This window comes from Pteropus medius, unplaced genomic scaffold (assembly GCF_902729225.1).
Source record: "Pteropus medius unplaced genomic scaffold, Ma_sr-lr_union100, whole genome shotgun sequence".
Classification (NCBI taxonomy): domain Eukaryota; kingdom Metazoa; phylum Chordata; class Mammalia; order Chiroptera; family Pteropodidae; genus Pteropus; species Pteropus medius.
Genome location: NW_024349804.1, coordinates 6,398,908 through 6,415,266, shown reverse-complemented (window position 1 = coordinate 6,415,266; position 16,359 = coordinate 6,398,908).

Here is a 16,359-nt window from a genome sequence, read left to right as displayed (position 1 = left end):
TCACTGGAACCAAGGAAAGCGAAACCATGGATAAGGGGGACCACCGTACTTGGAATATCTGGGATGCATGGCAGAAGGTAAGAAAATCACATAATGCAGGAAAAACTGATGCTCAGTGAGAGAACTGAGGCAAAGTAGTTTTTGTGATGGGAAAGACTGACTGAGAAGCCTGGTTCTCGATCCATTACACCGTGAAAAAGTATACACTACGAATACAAGCCTCGCTCATAATAGGTGCTCAATGAATGCTAATTAAGCCAATTAGTAAATAAATTTTAAAAAGAATATAATCTATTAGGATAAATACATAAACTCCAAGATAAACAACCAAAATAAAAACACTGCAGTAAGCACATATATCCATGAGAACAATTAATGATCAAACTAAATATAACTGTTTCCAAATTTTCTCTTTAGTACGTGTTTGCTATTCTTCATTTGTGGTGCTTGCTAGTTCTCGTGAGCCAATAAATTAATGAGTTACAAGAGAATAACTAAAAATTAAGAAAATGTATCCACTAAATTATTTATTATCCTTTATGAATGAGAAAAAGAAAATTATTCATTTGCTTTTGAGGTATATTAACTCAACATTTACTTGCATTTTATTGGTTGTTGAAATATTATTCAGAATATTTTTAGTACTATAAACTTTCTAGGGATATGTCATTATAAATTTTGAAGCAGTAAAGGTGTTGAAAATATAAATAAGATTTGAGGACTAAAGAAAAATTGTGAGAAAATACTTATAAAATAGATAAACTACAAAGGATAAGAAAATTTTAAAATAGAAAGAACTTCTATACATTGATAAGAAAAAAAGATTTTTTTAAACATGCAAATTTTAAATAAAGAAATAAAAAATGCCATGGTCATAAAAGGGATGTGATTTCAGTATCAATCAACTAAATGGAAATTAAAACAATGAGATATATTTTTTTATCTACTCATATTTTCAAAGATTAATAAAAGGGCATGGAAACACAATCTCACATATCAGCAGGAGATTTGGCAATATGTATAAAAATGTGCATATGTTTCGATCCAGTAATTTCATTTCTAAGAAGATTCCAAAGGAATCAATTAGGATTGTATAAAAAGATACTTAGTAGTAATACTGAAAATAATAATGAAACAACAGCTAATATTTATTGAAATATCTACTAGTCACTGTGATAACCATTTTACATTCATTAACTGCTTTAGTTCCTAAAAAAAAAACAGTTAGAGATATATATTACTATTATCCCTATTTTATAGTTAAGAAAACTGTTTCTTAGAGAAGTCAGGCAATTTAACAAATTTCCTTGGGGACTATGAAAGCAAACTTATTGTACCATTGTCTATAACAGCAAAAACTGAGCAACAACCTAACAGATTTGGTGATTAATAAGTAAAGCTACATTTACACAATGAGATGCCTCTATGGAAAAGAATGGAATAGGTCTTTGTACAGTGACGTGAAGAGATAACCATAATGCATTAGTACATTATTGAATGAAAAAAAGGAAGGCCCAGATATTGTATATATAATTGTTTAAATATACATAAGCATGCTGATTATGTACTTCAAATTTTTCACAGCAGTCATCTTTAAGGGGAAAGATTATGAAGTCTTCTTTATGAAATGTGTATTGGTTTTAGTTATAAGCAGGTGTCACTATGGATGTTCTGGAAAAACACCTCTCTTCTCTACCAATTGAAATAAATTTGTGTTGTTAAGCCACTAAATTTGTTAATTTGTTACAGCAGTAACAGAAACTAATATCCTAAAAATTTTAATAATATATTTGCATGCTTACAAAAAGTAGAGGGTTCTATGAACTATAATTATGCAAAGCGTTAAGCTCTACTTAAATCAGTGAATCTACTTCTTTCTCAGATTCAGCGAGATCTTATTTACCTGGCAGAATAGATAATGGGAAAAGCATGTCACTGGATTGTCTAAATATTGAAACTGCCTTTTAAAGTGCCCAAAGTTCAACATTCAGCGTTTGGCTCTAAGTTTCTCTTAAAGACTCATGTATTCCCAGTCTTCTTTAATACATCACCCTGAACAGATTTGAGTCTTCCGCTTTGCTCGTAATGGAGGGTCATTAAGTGTGATTGTGTAAGGTTGGATCTCTGTATCAAATGTCCTCAAGGTATTGAGATGTATTAGAGGACTGTTGACTTCTGTTTAAAACTGCCCCAGAAGTTCTATGGTGTCTGAATTCTTTGGCCAGATGATCGTCATTGTTCTGTCTGCCTGCTTGCTCTTGGGATGCCTGGTAAACCTCCATGCTGCTGCCTGTCTGCCTACTCTTCACAAGCTCTAGCTTTTCCTACTTGCTGCTTCTAATGTACAACTAAATAGGAAATCAGAAAACTAAGCATGTAACAACCGGTTCTGAAATAAATAAGAGCTCAGCTTTCTAAGAGGCTGTCTTGTGAGTAACATGCGTAAACACCTTTTTACATTGGAGACGTGCTGGCTATGAAAAGGCCGAGTGGGCTAATTATCAGTATCCAAAATGATCTGTCTGTCAGGCTCTGAGCTCTCTGAAGGCACAATTTGTATTGTAACAATAAAACAGCAATTATTTAATGTGCACCTACTATGTGCCAGGCACTATGTAAAATGCTTTACAAATATCATTTAATACACATACACATAAGATATTCTATTCCTAATTTTGCAGAAACGGAAATTAAGATCAAGAGATAAAGTGATTTGCCCAGAACTGGTAAGGAAGTTTTTCTAGGCTCTAGACCACCCAGTAGTCCCTATGAATGATATGATTCCTGGCACTTAGTAGGTCCTCGGCTAATGGTGTTGATGAGATGAACCTGCTTCCCGACTCCTCTCTCCACAGAGGGCAGGGCGTGTAGAGTGCATTCAACAGAGTGCGTGGCACGTAATATCCAACTCAAATGTTTGCAAAATGAAAAACTTGAATCCTGCCTGTCACTGCCTGCATCTCCCTCAAAGAGTGCGATGAAAGGGCAGAGCCTTCGCAGCGCGCTTTGCCAGGAACAGAAACCGCTAACAAATGTATCTTGTTAGTCTGCTGTCAGGAGCAAGATTTTTATCAGGAATGTTGTATTTCTGAAGACACCAGAATAATTTCCTCCTAATAAATTTCCATCTTATTCAAAGAAGCTGAGATTCTGCCAGGAGTTCAGAGCCTCCTGGGGCTAGGACTCAGGCAGCTTCAGACTGCAGGATTGGATGTGTACTCACGGCTCCCGGGGGCAGGCAGGAACCCAGCCTTCAAGGCACACAGGGGCACTGGCAGCGGCAGCGACAGCGGCAGCAGCAGCACATGAGCTCACGTGCATGGTTGGGATGCTTTTTGAAAGGACCTGAAATGTGGTGCCAATGGCTTTGTCCTTCCAGTAGAGGAGGAAGTGGGTTTGTCTGCCTGTTCATTCTTGCGAAATGAATATTTTCCTATTTTCCTATATTCATTTTGGATTTGCTTCATGGAGGGCTGAAGCACTGTTAATGCTGCATGTTTTGCAATTTCGTCATAAATTCTCCATTTGCACTCACTCCAAATGTTTCAAAAACACACACCCAAAAAGAGAATTTCTGAAGGCCCTAATGGATTCATTCCTGCAAAGGGTGTATGATTATGAAAGGTCTAATTGTTTACGTGTGGAGGGCATTTCTTTAAATAGAAAACGAAGCTCAATCTCTCCCTTCTTTCCTCTGTTTACGGCTTCTCCCTAATTCTTTAATAAAAAGAAGTTGAGTCTTAGATTCATTCCTTTTCCTCTTTCTATTGATCCCAAACTATATAAATCCCAAATTCTTTTCTTTGCTCCCCAGGGATCACCAAGCAGGCTTCTTTGAACAACTATAAATGCAATGAAGAGAAATGGTGTGGAAATTTTTTTTTTTTTCAAAAATACCATTCTAGCCTGGAAACTCATTCCATTTGTGATTTAGAAGGGCACGGCACCTTCCCCTCATAACTTCCCTGGGGAAAGGATGAATGGCCACCTCGATGTTGCATAAAAATTAGTATCGGGCCACAAATTATTGGACCCTATTAGGGTTTTCTTTTAAGTAAATTAAGGTTGTACATCACAGTCTTCCAAGAGGCTTGGGTGCTTTGAATCCTCCAGATTAAGAGGACCTTTAAGCTTTCCTAAAGTCTAATAATAAATATTATTAGAAGACATGGCTGGTCGTTGCAAACGCAGCTTCTCCTTCATGGCAGGCTCACTTGCAAAAAATGATAGAAACGAGATGATGGATCTTATAATGGAAAGATTTTCAGCAAAGAAAGGGATTGTATGGTTAGCAAATCATACATTATGAACTCATCAGGTCACCAGGAAACTTAAGTGCTGCTCTGTGTGTGTGTTTGCATGTACATGTGTGTGCACTTGTGTGTAAGTGTATGGATATGTGCATGCGCAAGCATATACACACATGTGTGTGCACATGTGCATGCATGGGTGTGTGCATGTATGTGTGTGTGCATGTGCAAGCATGCATGTGGGTACATATGTATTCATGCATGTGCATTTTAGGCTACATAAGGACAGTTAATATTTCTTCCATCCAGCATATCTGTGTTTTTATGGTCCATGTCTATTTCTTCAATAATCAGGTTTAAGTTGAATTTTACTGTGTTCTCCACATCTTTCAAGTAGCAAGTTGATAATAAACTCTAGTGTTCAGGCACTATTCAGTAAATCTATACATTACTGTCCTGCACAGTGACTTCACACCTTACATTCATCTCTTTTCAAATAAAGATTTAGCCATGTTTAGGTAGAAAGGCTGTTTCTCAAAGCAAGTGCCTGCCTTATGGATGTTCTCACATACTCCGCAATGACTCCCTTCCAGAATCATCTTTACTCCATTCTCCTGCATCCCAGGTGCCATGGCCCCCCACCTCCATTCTTCCGTTGAGAAGGTCATCAAGGAACATGACCTTCTGCTTGCAATTCAGGCTTCAGTTATGAAAGGAATCTTGTTCCTCCAGCTGCTCACACCGGCAAAAATTATTTTACAGGCGGTGAGGGGCAAGTGTAATCAGGGTGCTCTGGATGTCTCTTCTCTCCCTGGATGATGTCAAGGTGGAGCCCTGAGTTCCGTCACCCGCAGGCAGAGCCAAACTGGCTGGGATCTCACAGGCAGCTGTGCACCGTGCTTAGCCCTCCGTGTGTGTTAGCTCATTTCATCCTTAGGGAGCCCTAGGAAGTAGCCACGAGTACTACCCCTATTTTAGATCATAAAATGAACACACTGAGATGGTCAATGATTAGCCCAATGGAGTAGCTGGAGTTTGAACCCAGGTAGGTGAACTCAATGTTGCTGACTTGGAATGGATGACCCACCGGCCCTAGTGTCTTTTTTCTGTTAAATGAGACGGTTGACCATTCAACCTCGTTTCTAAATTTCCTTCCCGCTCTAATATTTGATGACATTCTCCATCTCTCTAATTTGCACATCAAATTTTAAAGAGGACGCCAAAGACCTTGTCCTCCTTTGAAGCAGCTCCGTGCTAAGACTGGAGCTTCTCAGTGGCTTGATATGTATTCTCAAGCACAAGAAGTTAACACAAATCCTAAACAAAATGTGAGATTTAAAAAAAAATGGCCTACCCTCAACTGAAAATATTCACAGTGGGATGACAGATGTTTTTGGCTCTTAATTTCTGCCTGCTGAAAATATAGACCACAGTTGTAAAATGTTACTTTTTCTAAGTATTCTCCATTACAGAATTGTGGGTGGTATTTATTCATTTTGCTAAAAAAAAAAAAAATTTAAACAGAAAAATAAAAATCTGGAAAGATATACAGCAAGTTGTTGACATTATCTTTGGGTGGTCAGGAGCTTAAAACCCTTTTTGTTGTTGCTGTTGTATCTGATTTTTCTATGTATTCATATGACTTTTATTTTAAAAGAATAAAGAACAATAAACTAAAAAACTAAAAAAAAAAAAGAAAGAAAAAAGAAAAAAAAGGAAAACCTATACCTTCCCCTCATCTAAAATCCCTATAATTTCAAAAGGAGGAAGGAAACACAGGCTGGGGGTGGGGGAGGGGCCGTGAGATGAACCTAAATTGCACAAATTCCCAGTGCGTTTAATTGCGGAGTGTGGTGATGGGGAGAGGAAGTCTTAGGGAGATGTTCTCCCAGGATTTCTCTGGAGGATTTTTTTCTCCAGGGCAGCTGATTGCCTGGAAATCAGATTGTAGAGCCTGTACCTTCTTTTAATTATACACTATAGCTTTCACAATCCTTCCTCTGGAATTCTGAAATCCAAAATACTCTGAAAATTGGAAGCTTTCTTCAAAAATCTGGCTGCAAAACCTAACCATTACTGAAGTATTTATCTCACTTTGTGATTATTAATATTTTTCCTGCAGAAATAGTAAGGCTGGAACACCGAGTGCCTCCCAATACCTTCTGCTGTGGGCATCATGCAACATATACCTAACGTATACCTTGAGTTCCTTTGCTAAAATGTAAATTCTGAGTTCCAAAACGTATCTGATCCTAGCCACTTGGCTGAAGGCTTTGTGACCTGTACTTAACATTTGATGCTCTTTCAACCTTACAAGGGACATAGCTCCACCATGTACCTGCAGCTCCGTCTCCCGATTTCCCTGCTAAGGTCATCCTCGTGACATGCGTCATACTGGATTTGCTAAAGGAGCGTGGAGTACAACCTTGGGAGGATGGGACGAGGTAGACAACTTTGGGGACAAAGTAAAATTTTAAGACAAGTGAAAAATAATTGTCAAATGGGCCACTTTTTTTCATTTCTACCCAGAAAATTGCCCTGCATTTCAAATCGGAACTGTCTTTACATGTTCTTATTTCAAATACATTTTTCTCTTATTGATAATTTTGTATATGGATAGGATACACATAGAAGATGACAGAATTGGGCATATTTTTTATAGATAGTGCTCTAACCTTCATAAACATTCCAGGGGATTACATTCACTAGGATGCCAGAAAACACATCAAGAAGAGAAATCACCTTAGGCAACCTAACTTGGGTAAGCGAGTCTCTTCTATCAAATATTTATTTTTTCACCTTGCAACACAAATAAGGTAGTAGAAGAAAGATGCTTCTAAGTTGGTATCAATATAAGACAGGCTGTTCAAGGAGATGCAGGCATTCACCTTGCAGTCAAAACCTTTAATGAAATTGATAGACCAAATTCTTGGGCATTTTATCCTATCATATCACAAATCCATCAAAATAATTTCTGATCTCAGGCACAGATCCAGCCAGGGTAGGACTGCTGCTCAGCTCAACGAGCTCTCTGTAGATCAGAACGGATTTCTTTCTGAACTAAGAAAGATCCAGTTTGAGTCATTGAAATTGGCCAAGGGGACGGTTATGGACTAAATGTTTGTGTCTCCTCAAAATTCATATATTGAAACCCTGCCCCTCAATGTGACGATATTCGGAGGTGGAGCCTTTGTGAGATAATCAGGTGTAGATGAGGTCACAAGGGTGGGGCTCTTGACATGGGATTCGTGCCCTTATAAGAGAAAGAGAGACTAGAGCAGTCCTCTCTTTCCTTCACGTGGGGACAGAGCAAGAAGGCAGCCCCTGCAAGAGAGCCCTCCCCAGAAACCTCACTTTGATCTTGAACTTCCCAGCCTCCAGCACTGTGAGAAAGAAACGTCTGCTGTTTAAGCCACTCAGTCTGTGGCATTTTGTTATAGCAGCCCAAGCTGACTCAGACGAGGACTGACTACCAAGCTCTGCAGAGGTAAAAACTGGAAAACAAACGAATGAAAATTGTCTCTTCGTTCTGCTGCTGTGTCTCCAGATTTGTTAGTTTTCTTTTGATTCAGAACCCATGAGTCCCAGATCCTGGCTTAAATGCAAAGTCTGACGTGCACGGCTCAGGTGCAGTTGTGTGGGCGCAGAAGTGTGGCGAGGAAGAAATGTGGGAGACAAAGGAGGCCCCGGAGGCATCTTCAAAGAAAGAATATTGAAGGAGAGAAGGCGAAAGCAGGAGCATTGGAATTCGGAGGGCCCGGCTTGGAGACATGAATGCTGTGTGTCCTGGGGCTGGTTATTCATACCCTCTGAGCCGTTTTCTTAGATTTGAAATAAAAGCATTCACAATTGCATGCTGATGTGAGGATTAAATAGGCTCACATATGTAATGAGTTGAGCAATGTGCCAGGTATAGAAGTAAGAACTCGATAATTGTAGATTTATCATTCTCCCTAATATCCTAATCTTACCTACTTCCTCACACCTGCCTGGCACTTGTAAGATTAAAGAAATGGCAAATCGTGGTTTCGAGCTTACATTTGAGGATAAGCAGAGCTATCGTTCTGCGATTCTCACAGAAAGGCTTACAATTAAAAACTAAAATAAAATGTTCCCTCTTCAGATTTTATTCGAACCAGCCCACAAAATTTTTTATCTCTCTTCGCCTTTCAGAAACCCTGCAGCTGATGGCAGGGAAGTCAGACAAGCAGCCTTTAGATGTCTTGAATTCTTGAATTTTCCACTGCTTATTACAATTCTGTCTTACCCATAGCCTGATCCCACAGGCCCCTGACTGCAAAGCCTGCAGAGCAGACTCGCTCTGGCTTTTCCTTTTTTTTTTTTAGTCATTTATTCATCAAGCATTTATTGAGCATCTTCTACATGTCAGACACTGCACTAGTCCCTGGACCAGTGGTGAATAAGACAATGCTTCTCTTCTCGGAGAGCTGAGAGTCTGGAGGAGAACCAGACACGTAAAAAAAAAAATAATTACAACACAATGAAGAGAATGCAATGATCAAGGCTTCCCAGGAAGCAGAGGAGAGGACTTGTAGCCCCACAAGAGGGTGCGGGGGGAGGGGAGGGCGGGGTGAAGGCAATGAGAAGGAAGTCTACAGGTCGGAGCTCACTCAGCACATGGCTCGGAGGGGCAAGACTTGCCAAGACATCCAAGAACGCAACCCTCCTTCTCTCTCCCTTATCATTGATTAATAATCACCTCTCCACCCTTTTTTCATTCACTGCTGTGTCTCTAGCACCTTAGAACAGTGTCTGGCAAATAGTAGATACTTGCTATGGGCTGAATCATGTCCCTCCCAAATTCGTAGGTTGAAGTCCTAACCCCCAGTATCTCAGAAGATGACCATATCTGGAGAGAGAGTCTTTAAAGAGGTAATTCAGGAAAAATAAGCTCGTTAGGACAGGCCCTAAAACAATCTGACTCATGTCCTTATCGGAAGAGGAGATTAGGACACAGATATGTTCAGAAGGAAGATCATAGGAAGAGACAGGGAGAAGAAAACTATCTGCAGGCTGAGGAGAGAGACTCAGAAGGAAGCACCACTGCTCACACCTTGATCTTAGACTCCTGGTTTCCAGAATTGAGAGAAAACTCATTTCTGTTGTTTAAGCCAGCCAGGCTATGGTACTGTGTTACAGCAGTCCTAGCCAACTAATACAATGTTCACAATATAGTTGTCGAATAAATAGATGAATAATGTCTGCATTATAACTGAGAAATATCTAGATAGATAATATAGACAGATGATTGATAGATGATAGGTAGAGAGACAGAAAGACAGAAAGACAGACAAAAAGACAGACAGATGAATATAGATATATACTCTTTCCCTGCAACCAAACGGTGGAGTCCTGGCAGGCTGCTAGCTCATTAAATGACACATAGAAGTTCCTCGATAAATGTGTGTGAGTTTAATTAACATTAACTCATTTCCAAGGGTCAGATTTAACGCTTCACTTTTTTTCAAAGGTGGGAAAGTTTTGTTCAATTTGACCCTGCCATTTAATCACAGGTGACAAAAAAAGGAGAGTAGAACGGAGTGGAAGTTCGCATTTACTAGTCACTTCCCTAGGCCACTCACTGGGGAAGGAGCTTTCCAACAACGACTTAGTTTGATCCTCGCTACGGTCTGTAAAACAGGCATGAACCCGCCTTTGACAGAGGGTAAAACTGAGGCTGAGAGTTTTAGTGACTTTTCTCTTCACGGCACACTTTTATATCTGCTATCTCGTCAGCTCCTCTCAGCAACTCTGTGATTCAGAAAACCTAAGCTCAAGGTAACGTATGCTTGCTTGATTTATTTAAAAAATCCATTCTGCTATAGAAAATAAAATCCAAGAAGCATGCAGGTTATGAGACATGTTGGACATAAGAAGAGTACATGTGTAAATAGAAATAAAATGCATGTAACGTGACCTATTCATGAGGGGCAACAGCACCAGCAGTGGGTTAGTTAGTAGCTCACGTCTCCCCAAAGGACACACGCCCCTGTCCCCACTGGTGATATCCATATGGGCTCATTCTGGTTCTACGTGTGCTCTGCCCAAGAAATACAGATAAAACCTGTAGATGCTCTGCAGATATGGGCAGCTGCATCCTTGTCCAGACATTCCTACCACTCCTCCTCCTCGAATCTCTCCACTGCCACGCCCCTCGCCCCGAGCTGGTCCTCGAAGCCACACTGCGGGGAAGACTAGAGAGGGGATGCAGTGGGGAAAGAGAGGGCGCATGAACTAACCCAGAAGCTGGCTGTCAGGGCCCGTCGACCACCCTTGCACCCAGTCCTAAGTGTGCTAACCTGTACCGTCTCTTTTTCCATGGCATCTCTCTGAGTTTTTAAAATTGATCAAATAAATGGATCTCAGTGTCTTAATTTGGGTGATGAGCCTTCCTGTTTCATGACCTCTGAGAGCCTGCCTGGCATGACACTTCAGGCCACCATGGCATCCAGGTAATTTCCTACACAACGCCTACTGAGTATCCATCTAACTCTAAATCCCTTTTCATCATTTCCCGAGGCTCTGTCCCTGGGGGTGCCTACTGGAAAGCAATACCTTTCCGAAAGAGAAGATTCCTTCTCAAAAATAGCCCCGGCTGGAACTTCTGCCTCTACACAGTCCGATTTCAGATCTTCATTTACATCAAAGATATATAAACTTGAATCGGTATTTAAATCACACATATAGAGTTAAATACGCTGAAAAGTGGTCGGAATTACGTGAGTCCTTGCTCCATCTCTACAGTTCCTCTGCGAGCCTCAGTTACGACATCTGAAAACTGGCCATGATTTGATGATACCTGAGGGTAGGAGAGGAAGAAATACAACCAGAGCTAACTCCCTCCAGCTCTAACCCTGTGCCTGACACTTCTAGTTCTTGCAACTGCCCTATGAGGTAGACACTAAAATTATCCTCGCTTTACAGAAAGGAAGACTGAGTCACTGAGAGGTTAAACGGCTTGCTTGCCTAAGGTCACATAGCAGGATAGGGGTGGAGCTGGGATTTGAACCCAGGTCAGCAGGCTCTTAAGCACAACCCATGTTACCTCAGTGCCCGGCGGGAGAGAGCTCCATGCTGTGGCACGCCATCCTCCCGAACCCCTTTCCCGCGATTGCTTCTCTCCTGCGAGGGGGCCGAACGAGTGGAGTGTAACGGGGCAAATAGCCGGGCCTAACAGAAGTTCTTCTGAATGAATCAGCAAGCAGCAAAGTGAGCATCACAAAATCTAGAGGAAACTAACTGCCTTTGCTGGGGTGAGAACGAGAGCAGAGAGCTGACGATAGAGGATGGTCTTCAAGCAGGAGCCGAGGGAAGGAAGGAAAGATGAGCACCACTTCCACGGGACGGAAGATGCCACTGTCAACAAGCTCCTTGGGAAACGCTGGCTCTATCGCTACCGTCAACCGTTAAAAACGTACCTCGACTTGGCCCCCAAACTGCCACCATATTAATTTCCCCCCATCTATACACCTCCTCCCAAGTTCTCCTATGTTTGAAGGCAGAGTATTTTCACTCGGTCTCTTGTTTTCTTAGGCTAATCCATGCCCTCAGGGTTTTATCCCCAAGAGGTTAATCAAAGGATTTTCCTAAATAAACCAACTCTCCCCTAAGACAAATTCTAGTGCCAACTGCTAACAATGCTTTGGCCCGCCCGAGTCCATGAGCCTTCTTCACAACTGCTGATGTTTAGCACACACATGTCTGCTTTGTCACCTAAGGTCCAGCTGCAGCTTTTCAGCTCTCAGAAGAAAGATAAAAACTGCTTAATCTTGGGGACCTGACTTGAATGACTCCCTCCTTTTCTGGAAATGTCGAGAGACGCCAGGCTCTTGCTGAATGCGCAAGTCCAGCCAGTGGTTCTCAGAAGAGTCAGCCTGCCACCTGCCACGCAGGTGACCTGAGAACAGAGAAGTTGAGCAGAGACACTTGTGGAGAGGGCAAAGCAAGTGCTGCCCTTGGGGAGAATTTCAGCTGGAAGTTTACGTTTTACAAGGGGCCTTCAAGGAAGCCTTGCTTCCCACACAACCAAGGGCAGCAAAGTCGAGGGGCGGAACCTTGAGCAGAGGTCTTCCGGGGCAAGACCTCTTAAAGTCACACCACCAGGCCACCAGGACTAGGACTCGGCCCAGTCTCTTCCAGTGCAGCACAACCAGGACTGGAGAAGACGCAGGAATGTCTACGGCAGCCCAGGAAACCCAGCTTGTCCCGCTCGGAGCCATGATCTCGGCCTGGCAGGTCCCTTGTCTTTTTCAGTCTTTTACTCTATTTAACTTTTTCTCTGCGTTTATGGAATCAGAGATTCCATATTTTTTTTTCTGTCACACTCGGAAAGAACTTTAGGAATGTAAACCAATCACTGTATTTTGCGGAAGGAATAGCCCAGAGAGGTAAAGTGGCTTACTCAGAGCCACACAGCCAGGAAAAGGCGGGGCCGGGACCGTGGTGTCCTGATTCAGTTCAGGTCTCTCGGGGACTAGGAACTTCCGACTCAGCTTTCCAGAAAGAGCAGCCCCCTCCCACAGTGGGGACATCGTAAATACCCACTCCTTCCAGATTTCACTAGTCTCTTCCGTTTGATGCCCACGCCAACTTCAGAGCAAATTCTCACCTTTGCTCGGACTTAAGACCAAGGCTCAAAAAGTTCCAGAGGCTTGCACGGAATCTGTGGTAGGATGAATGAAGGAGCCAGATGGCAAACACGGGGAACATTCTCCAGCCCCGGGCTGAGGTCCTTGAGTCTTCTGAGGCCAGGAACGTCTCCTTCCTTATTTCCACCCTGTCCTGCCCTGACATCCGATAATCCCGCTGTAGCTTCCCTCTGGCTTAGGTCTGTTGCTGTTGATACTTGACCGACACTGAGAACGAGCACTTTCTTAGCTTTTGCTCCCTAGGTGCCTCGCCAGCCCTGTGTCCCTGCTTGGTAGTCTCAGCTTCTTGCTTTTAAACCCACCCTCCACTCTACAATCAGAACGACTTTTCTAGAATTCAGATCGCTGCCTCAGCTTCAACTCCTACCATATCCCCTTTTGCTCCAGGATAGACCCCCAAATGCCTTCATACGGTATTTGAGGCCCCACGGGAACCGTGCAAAGATCTCAAACTGTGGGCTCTGCAGAATCCAACTCAGAGATAAATTATTTTTTAGCACATAATGCCCTAATAATTCCTATATTTCAATGGAAAGGTGAACATTTTTAGTTTCTCTTGAGAAAAAAGTTTACTCTTCACACCTTATTTTTTCCCTCAGCATAAACTTACTTTCTCAGTAATGACACGAAATACATAAAACGGTGCTTGACGAGCGAATGTGATGATATTAGTATTATGATGACCAATGCCCTCGTCAGCCGGAGCTGGGAAGTGGCGGGTCACGTAGGAAGGGCAGGAGGGCTCCCCAGTCTTCACCCCTCCTTGCGACATCCCTCACTTCAGCCACCTGTCAGGCCCTCGGAGATGTCTGAGTTTGTGACACCTGATGGGGTTCCCATCTATCCCCCACTTCCTGTCTCTCCTGAGACTTCCTGTCTCACGTTTTCACGCAACATTAAGCAGCTTGGGTTTTTCTTCATATGCTTTTTCAGCCTGATTCTGAGTCTTGCTTATTGATAACACCTGGAACATGTACTTTGTCTGTTGACCCCACTGAAGAATAACGCCACCGCCAGGCACACCAGCCTGGGACCCAGCGATGAGCACAGGGAAAGTTCATGAGGTGTCTTTAGAAATATACTAAACCGAGGGGACTCACACAGCTAACCACTGACGTGGATTCACATCCTCTCTTGGCTTCTGAAGAGACTGCACTCTTAACCAGTAATACCAATCCGAGTCCAGTCCCAGAAAAGAGCTTGAGCATGGAGTTACATCAAGTTGAGTTCAAACGCCAGCCCTGTCGCTTATTTGTGATCTTGGGCCAGTTACATAATCTCTCTGAGCCATAGTTTTCTCAGCTTTCAAAAGGACAGAACACCTATTCTTCTCCCAAGTATTATGATAACACATGTCCACACAATAACTTGTATGTAAATATATGTAATAGCTTCATTCACAATAGCCAAAACCTGGGATTAAAATAGTGTCTATCAACAGGTGAAGGGGTAAGCCAGCTGTGGTGTAACTCCTGCAGTGAAATAGAACTTGGCAATAAAAAGAAATGCACCATCAACTCAGACAACAAGCAGAAATGTCAAGGGCATTACGCCGAGTGAGAGACACCAGATGCATGTATGAGTCCATTTACACGAATGCAAACCAATCCATCCCGACAAAAAGCAGTTCTGTGGTTGCCTGGGGCCAGGGTGGAGGGAGAGAAAACTCTAAAGGAACTGGAGGAATCTTTTGGGGATGATGGACAGGTTCCAAATCAGGATTGTGGTGGCGGTTTCAGGGGCATATGCCACTGTCAAAACTCATCGAATTGTACACTTTAAATACATGTAATTTATCATGAAAAAATTATTCCTCTATAAATTCGAAAAGAAACAGAAATGATTAAAACCATAACCCCTGCCATGTTCAGTGGCATTTAATAGTAATGGATGAGATTCCTCTATTTTTTTTAATTTTGCAGTGATTCTTATTTTAAATATGTAAAATAATTGATATTAAGAACTGTTATACTAGGGAAGAACTGTATAACTTTGTGTTTCCTAGCAGTTATTTGACACTTTCCAATGCAATCTTAACAAAGTCCATTGTAATTTCAAATTTAGTACAACAGTGTTTATATATACATAGTATTTATATATGCGCTTAAACTATGTGTAGGCAGGTCATAAAAATGTTTGATACATGCCTTAGTTGATGCCAAAAGGAAAGATTCAGGCCAGTGGCTGTGTGGCTTGGTAGTTCTGTGGGGTAAGTGCCCGGAGCCCCTGGAGAGGGGACAGGAGGCTTCCACAAGAACGGCCCATATTTATCAACCTGTGGCAACACGGATGGCCTGGGTCCCAGGCATCCTCATCATCAGCTCATCTCTCATTTTTGGTCCTCACACACTTGCGGTTCCGAAAAGCGCCTTTCCTTTTGGTGCGTGCTTGTCAAACACTAGCCTCATCACTTCCTTCTCCAAATTTTCTCCAAGTGTCTAGTAGACAGGGTTCCCCTAACAAGGACGTCGAGCAAAGACCTCATCTTAAAAGATAACTGGAGAGAGCAGGGGAAGTGTGGGAGTGAGTGCCGTCCTTTATCTTACCAAATACCTGCCTCCCACAGTCTGTTCTTGGCCTTTCTCTGCAATTTCATTCAGGTCTTTGATCATTATCTTAATAGGCATGTACCCATCATTTACCACAATGCAATAAGTGGAGTGAACCTTTTTCTACAGTTAAGAATGACATTTCTATTCGTTTTTTCTCTCCCTTATAAAGCTGATGCTTGTCCATTATTTTAACTCTAGCTCTTCTTGACTCTCTAGGATGGCCCAGTGCTCTGGTTTTGTCTGTAAAAACTGGAGAGATAGAGAGTTAAATCATCAACTAGAGAATTTGGTCACTGCAGACCTAGACTCCTGGTAACTCAGTACAAGTGGAAATAGCAAGTTTCTTTTAGTCTTAATTATCTGTGTAATTACTTTAGCCCAGAGAGATGCAGTCTCAGAATCTCAAGAAAGGTGGTTTTTTTCTCTCAATTCACCAGCAGCATAGTCAGCAACATTTATAATGTGCCTACTGTATGAAGCAGTGCTGCATTAAATATTGAGAGGTACCTAAGAGACCTACTATAGATGGTGCTCATTAACCTCTAAACAACCTGACTACAGAAACGAGATCGTTGGAGAACCTGATGTGTACCAGGCAGTAGGCCAGCTGCAAAGACACACGGATGTGCAGTATGTGGACTTGAGAACCATATAGTCTGGTAGGTCAGAATAAGCAAGCCAAAAAAGGTGAGAGTGCATTATCATTCTTACGATACTGACTCTTAAGTGTAGCAGGAGTTTAGGGACAAAACAGTCAAGGTGCAGGACCTGTCAGCCCACGTTTAACGGACATGTACCCTATGCCAGACATTACCTCTTAGACTTTTGCCCACAATCATCACAGATTTTTACAACTCAAATGTCACCTCTTCCATAAAGCAGACCCAG